We start from the raw sequence: 6252 nt of genomic DNA, 5'->3' as shown, positions 1-6252 counted from the left end.
CCGTTCTCTCTTTTCTCGCAGCTCCGAAAGTCCACTCTTAAGAAAGACTCTAGGGGGGCGCCTGGGTGGCTCAGTCGGTTAAGCATCCGACTTCAGCTCAGGTCACGATCTCGCGGTTCATGAGTTCAAGCCCGGCGTCAGGCTCTGTCTGTGCTGAGAGCTCAGAGCCTGGAGGCTGCTTCGGATTCTGTGTCTCCTTCTCTCTCTGCCCCTCCCCAACTTGTGCTCTGCCTCTCTCTGCCTATCAAAAATAAATAAATGTAAAAAAAATTCAATAAAAAAAAAAAGAAAGACTCTAATAGGGGCTCCTGGGTGGCTCTGTCGGTTGAGCGTCCAGCTCCGGATTTCAACTCAGGTCATGCTCTCACAGTTTGTGAGTTCGAGCCCCCTGTCAGGCTCTGGGCTGACGGTGTGGAGCCTGCTTGGATTCTCTCTCTCTCTCTCTCTCTCTCTGCCCCTCCCTGCCTCTCTCTATCTCTCAAAATAAATAAATAAAGTTAAAAATTAAAAAAAAAGAAAAGAAAGATTCTAACAGGGCTCCTGGATGGCTCAGTCAGTTGAGCGTCCGACTCTCTTGATCTCAGCTCGGGTCATGATCTTACAGTTCATGGGTTTGAGCCCCGCGTCAGGCTCCACGTTGACGGCATGGAGCCTGCTTGGGATTCTCCCTCTCTCTCTCTCTCTCTCTCCTTCTCTCTCTCTCTCTCTCTTTCTGTCAAAATAAATACATAAACTTAAAAAAAAAGACTCTAACAGAAACCACTTAAACCTGAGGGTGAATGTAAGACACCCTATTACCTCTCTCTAAAGGGATTTCTGTTTTGACCCTTATCACTGTTTAAGACCTTCTGTGTAATATTCAAGCCCCCTAATGTGAGGACATCAGCCAGGACATGGCCTCTGCTTGCCTCTCTTACCAGTTCATCATTCTACTCCACCGACCCTAACTGCGCCAGGCCCGTGGTAACAGAAGAGCCGTGCATCTTGATAGCGGTGGTAGTTCCAAGAGACCGCACAGGAGACAAAACCCGGCGCGGTCGCGGGCACGCACACGAGCGCGTGTATAACTGATGGAGACCGAATAGTTTGCAAATCGTACCAACGTCCGTTCTGTTGCTCTGGTGCTGGACTGTAATTACACAAGATGCCAACATCAAGAAAGGAGAGGTGATGTAGGCAAGGGACTCCCCCGCCCCATGCGTTTCTCTTACAACTTCCTGTGAATCTCCCTTTATTTCAAAATATAAAGGTTAAAATAAAATCCATCAGGTTTTCTCATGTCTTTATTTCTTCTTTTTTTCTTTTTTTTTAAGAAAGGCAGACTGCCACATGCAGCGCCTCACGTGGATGTGTCTGGAGTCTTGGGAGCTTGACCACCCTGCGTTCTCCTACAACGGACCTTGAGAGCTTGTTTGGAGGTTCTAGCAGGGGAACGCAGCTACTCGTATACCCTTGACTGAAGAGGCTCGTCCTCTTCGACCTAATGCGCAGCTTCGGGAGGGACGCACATAGAGCGGTGAGGGAGGAAGGGGACACCCGCCTAGCCAGCCAGATCAGCCGAATCAACCCTGGCGATCAATGGGCAGCCAGATCGCCCCCACATCCTCTTTACTTCTTTTGCGAGATTATGATCACTCTCATATATACCTACTAACTCTTCATTCTTCAACTCAGCTCATGCATCATTGCTCAGCACAAACTCAATAAATGTTTATGAAATGAGTGAACGAGTGGTCCCTGTTTTTCTCTGATAAACAGGCTGTGAAAAAAAAAAAAAAGACAGAAAGAGGCTGTGAATCAATAAAATGACATAATCTTGCAGATGAAAGCACGCACTTGGAAGTCAGGCTACCTGACTGAAACCCCACTTCAATACGTTCCTCTAGCTGTGTCATCTGAGCTTGGTTTCCTCACCTTCTAAGTAGGAACGATACTAACATTGTACGGTTTTTACGAAGATTACGTGAATTAATGCGGTGTGATACGGTCAGAAATATATATTTGGTCTCCTCCCCAGCTCCTGACTCAGAGCTGCTAAAATCCTTGGAGCTTCCTACAGATCAAAACCACAATGAGATATCACCTCACCCCGTCAGAATGGCTAAAACTAAAAATCCAGAACAACAAACGTTGGCGAGGATGTGGGGGAGAAAGGAGCCCTCATGCACCGTGGGTGGGAATGCAAATTGGTGCAACCACCACCGTGGAGAACAGTAAGGAGGTTCCTCAAAACTACCCTACGATCCAGTAATAACACTGCTGGGTATTTACCCAAAGAATACAAAAACACTGATTTGAGGCGATATACATACACCTTTGTTTCTTGCAACTTTATTTACAATAGCCAAATTATGGAGGCAGCCCAGATGTCCATCAATAGATGAATGGGTAAAGGAGATGGAGTATCTGTTCAATGGAATATTATTCAGCCATAAAAAAGAACGAAATCTTGCCATTCTCAACAACGTGGATGGAGCTAGAGGGTATCATGCTGAGTGAGATAAGTCAGTCAGAGAAACACAAAGACCATGTGATTTCACTCAGATGAACAAAGCGGGGGGGGGGGGGGGGGGGGAAGAGAGAGAGGCAAACCAAACAAGAGTTAACTGTGGCGAACAAAGTGGTGGTTACCAGAGGGGAGGCGGGCGGGGGATGGGTGAGATAGGTAGAGGGGATTAAGAGTACGCTTCCCACAATGAGCCCTGAGTACTATATGGAGATGTTGAATCACGAAATTGTACACCTGAAACTAGCATAAAACACCAGACTTCAACTTTTTACAAATAAATTAAAAAAGAAAATATAAAATCCTTGGAACTTCGAGAGATGGGAGCAGCTTTAGTTATTCACAGCCAGCCCCTTTCCATACCTGAGTTTCTGCTAATTAAGTGATTCTTCCACATCTGGCTCTGTGCTGGCCAAGTGGAGCCTGCTTGGGATTCTCTGTTTTCCTCTCTCTCTTCCTCTCTCTCTCTCCCTCTGCCCCTCCCCTACCCGTGTTCCCTCTCTATCTCTCTCCTCCTCTGTCAAAATAAATAAACTTTAAAAAGTAAATAAAAATAAATTTAAAAAAATTTTTTTAAGTGCTGGGAGGGTGGCATGCCCAGAGTGGCCATGGAGCTCCATGAACCTCCACCACCCCCACCCCTTGCCCTGTACATCTCCTCCACTTGGCTGTTCCTGGGTTGTAGTCTTTATAATAAACTGGTAATATTAAGAAGTGAAGTGTTTTCCTGAGGGGTGTGAGCCCTTCTAACAAATTATCAAACACGAGAAGGGGATCACGTATAGCTGGCTGGTCAGAGGCACAGGTCACAACCCGGGACTTGTAATGAGTGTCTGAAGGGGTGAGGTGGTGGAAGCAGTCTTCTGGGACTGACCCCTTCACCTGCGATGTCTGCACTAACTCCAGGCAGTGTCAGATCGGAACAGATCGGAACTCTCTGCTGTCCAGAGAGTTAAAGAATTGGTTGGTATGAGGCAAAGTCCCCCATTCAGTGTCAGAAGTGTTGGGAATAAAAACAGCTTGAACGCACATAAAATCCTTAAAATAGTGCCTGGGCATATAGTAAGCTCTCAAATGTGGCCGTTATTATCTCTGGGATGCCTTTTCTGACCTGCCTCCTCCCCTATCCCTGGCCCACCCTCCCCATGTGTATCCAAAACATCCTGTGCTCCCCGACCTGGCGACCCGGCGTGCATACTGATCTAGCACGTTGCAACAAACTACCCCAAGACTAGTGTCTGAAAACAATGATACTATTTATTTTGCTTATGAATCTGCACTCCGGCAGGCTCCTAGAGGACTGCTCACCTCTGCTCCAGTTGGCATCAGCCAGTGTGGCTCAAAGGCTGGGGGCTGGGATCTAAATGTTCACTCACATGCCCAATGTCTGGCACAGTCTCACTGGGGCCTCAGCTGGGGTTCTCAGTCAGAATCAGAAATGCAGCCTCTGTCTGTGCCTGGGGTTTCCTCACAACGTGGTGTCGTCTACGTTCCCAGGGCAAGTACCCCAACAGAAAAAGAGCCAAATGGAGGCCATATTGGTTTTGACCAAGCCTTGGAAGCCACGGTGTTAACTTCTTCCACAATCTATTCAAGGCACAAGGGTCCTCCAAGTTCAAGGCACAAGGACATAGATTCCCCTTCTTGATGGAGGAGTGGCAGGCTTCTGGAATACATGTGGGACCCAAACTATCACTCTATGAACCACGTCTTTTATTTTCTGTAATCCAATGCTTTGACGTCTGGGGCCTTGTCAACCCCAGAGAGATTGCCCCTCCCAGGGTTAACCGATTCCTGGAGATGGTGAACTGCTGACCCACAAAGCACACCATTCAAATTCAAACCAACCAATCCAGAGCCCACACACGATCAACGTTTTTATTGGTCTGTCATGTTCCGAGCTACTACGCCCCATGCCCTCATCACCCCAGGGTCACTTCCCAGACAACTAGGGACAGTCCCTGTGCCTCAGAGCCTCACCGAAATTACTCAAAGTGGCCAAACCTAAGCTCGCTTACCCTGCCTCGCTGATGCTTTCCCTGTGAAACCACAGTGGAGGTTCTTTTTCACTTTTTCCCCCCTTTCTGCCTCCTGACTGATCCTGGCACTTCTTCGGGTCATCCCTCGTGGCATGGCATGCCATGGGGCATGGCATTCCCCCTTGGAATCTGTGAGTGTAATGACATATCTTTTCAGTCATAAATGTCTCCTGATCTGGTCCCCTTACTCTACCTCAAATTTTTTAGTAATATATGATATTTTAGAGTAATCACTGTGGCCATTTGGGGAAATACAATCTTCCACTCTCTGCCTTATAATTGATTATGTACTTGCCTTTGCCCTCAACTTGACTGGTGCACACAGAAAACACACCCAACTTTTATCTCTTTAGCCCCTACGCCCAGTACATAACAAGTACTCAATAAACGTTTTTTGACTAACTGGCTGACTGAATACTTGAGAGCCATACCACAATCTTTGTCCTCCTTATTAGGTATCCAAAGAAATAGGACCCTTTGTACCTTTTTATTCTACCGGGACAGCGTCTGTCCGTCGGCATTCAGAATGGTCCAGCATTTGACATACCGTCGTAGACAGCCTCTAACAAAACTAGGCTCTCTTGAACCCGTGGTAATAGAATTGTTTATTTTTATTTTTATTTTTATTTTATTTTATTTATTTATTTATTTATTTATTTATATATTTTTTATTTATTTTTGAGACAGAGAGAGACAGAGCATGAACGGGGGAGGGTCACAGAGAGAGGGAGACACAGAATCTGAAGCAGGCTCCAGGCTCTGAGCTGTCAGCACAGAGCCCGACGCGGGGCTCGAACTCACGGACCGTGAGATCATGACCTGAGCCGAAGTCGGACACTCAACCGACCGAGCCACCCAGGCGCCCCTATTTTTTTTTAATTGTTTAAAATTTTTCTTTATATTTGAGAGAGCAAGAGTGAGAGACAGAGCTTGAGCAGGGGAAGGCAGAAACACAGAGGCAGAATCCGAAGCAGGTCCCAGGCTCCGAGCTGTCAGCACAGAGCCTGACTCGGGGCTCGAACTCAAAAAAAGGGAGATCGTGACCTGAGCGGAAGTCAGACGCTTAACTGACTGAATCCTCTACCCTTATACCAAGGAGGTTGGGAAAGCCCCCAAATCTGCATGTGGCGTGTGTGCAGGCCAGCTTCAGGGAGTTCGTGCCGTGAAACCTAAAGTTCTTATGAGGTTGTCTACAACAGGTCAGGAGGGCCTGTGGTGGCTTCGTGCGTGCCACATGTGTTCGTGACAGGATCAAGCGCGCTTTCCTTATTGAGGAGCAGAAAATCATTGTGCAAGTGTTGAAGGCACAAGCACCGAGTCAGAAAGCTACATAAAAAAATGAAGATTTTTGAGTAGCTAAAAAATAAAAAAGAAGAAGAAGAAAAGAAAAGAAAAGAAAAGAAAAGAAAAGAAAAGAAAAGAAAAGAAAAGAAAAAAGATTTTTTGTAAATTCCTTGGACACATTGTGCCACGCTGGCTGCTTGTTCTACCAGCCCTTCCTTATTTTATTTTATTTGACTTTATTTGACTTCATTTTATTTTATTTTTAAAGAGGAAGAGAGAGGGAATCTTAAGCAGGCTCCATATTCAGCATGGAGCCCAACGTGGGGCTCGATCCCACAACCAACCCTGGGATCATGACCTGAGCCGAAATCAAGAGTCAGACACTCAGCTGACTGAGCCACCCAGGCGCCCCTCTGGCAGCCC

General features: G+C 46.7%; 1 pseudogene; it reads left to right on the top strand.

Moving 5' to 3' along the window:
* The first annotated feature begins 5071 nt into the window (after positions 1-5071).
* LOC122220625 lies at positions 5072-5879 on the top strand (annotated as a pseudogene).
* The last annotated feature ends 373 nt before the right edge of the window (positions 5880-6252 follow it).

Source organism: Panthera leo, chromosome B2, assembly GCF_018350215.1.
Source record: "Panthera leo isolate Ple1 chromosome B2, P.leo_Ple1_pat1.1, whole genome shotgun sequence".
NCBI classification, from domain to species: Eukaryota; Metazoa; Chordata; class Mammalia; order Carnivora; family Felidae; genus Panthera; species Panthera leo.
This window is presented reverse-complemented; position numbering and strand designations above follow the sequence as displayed.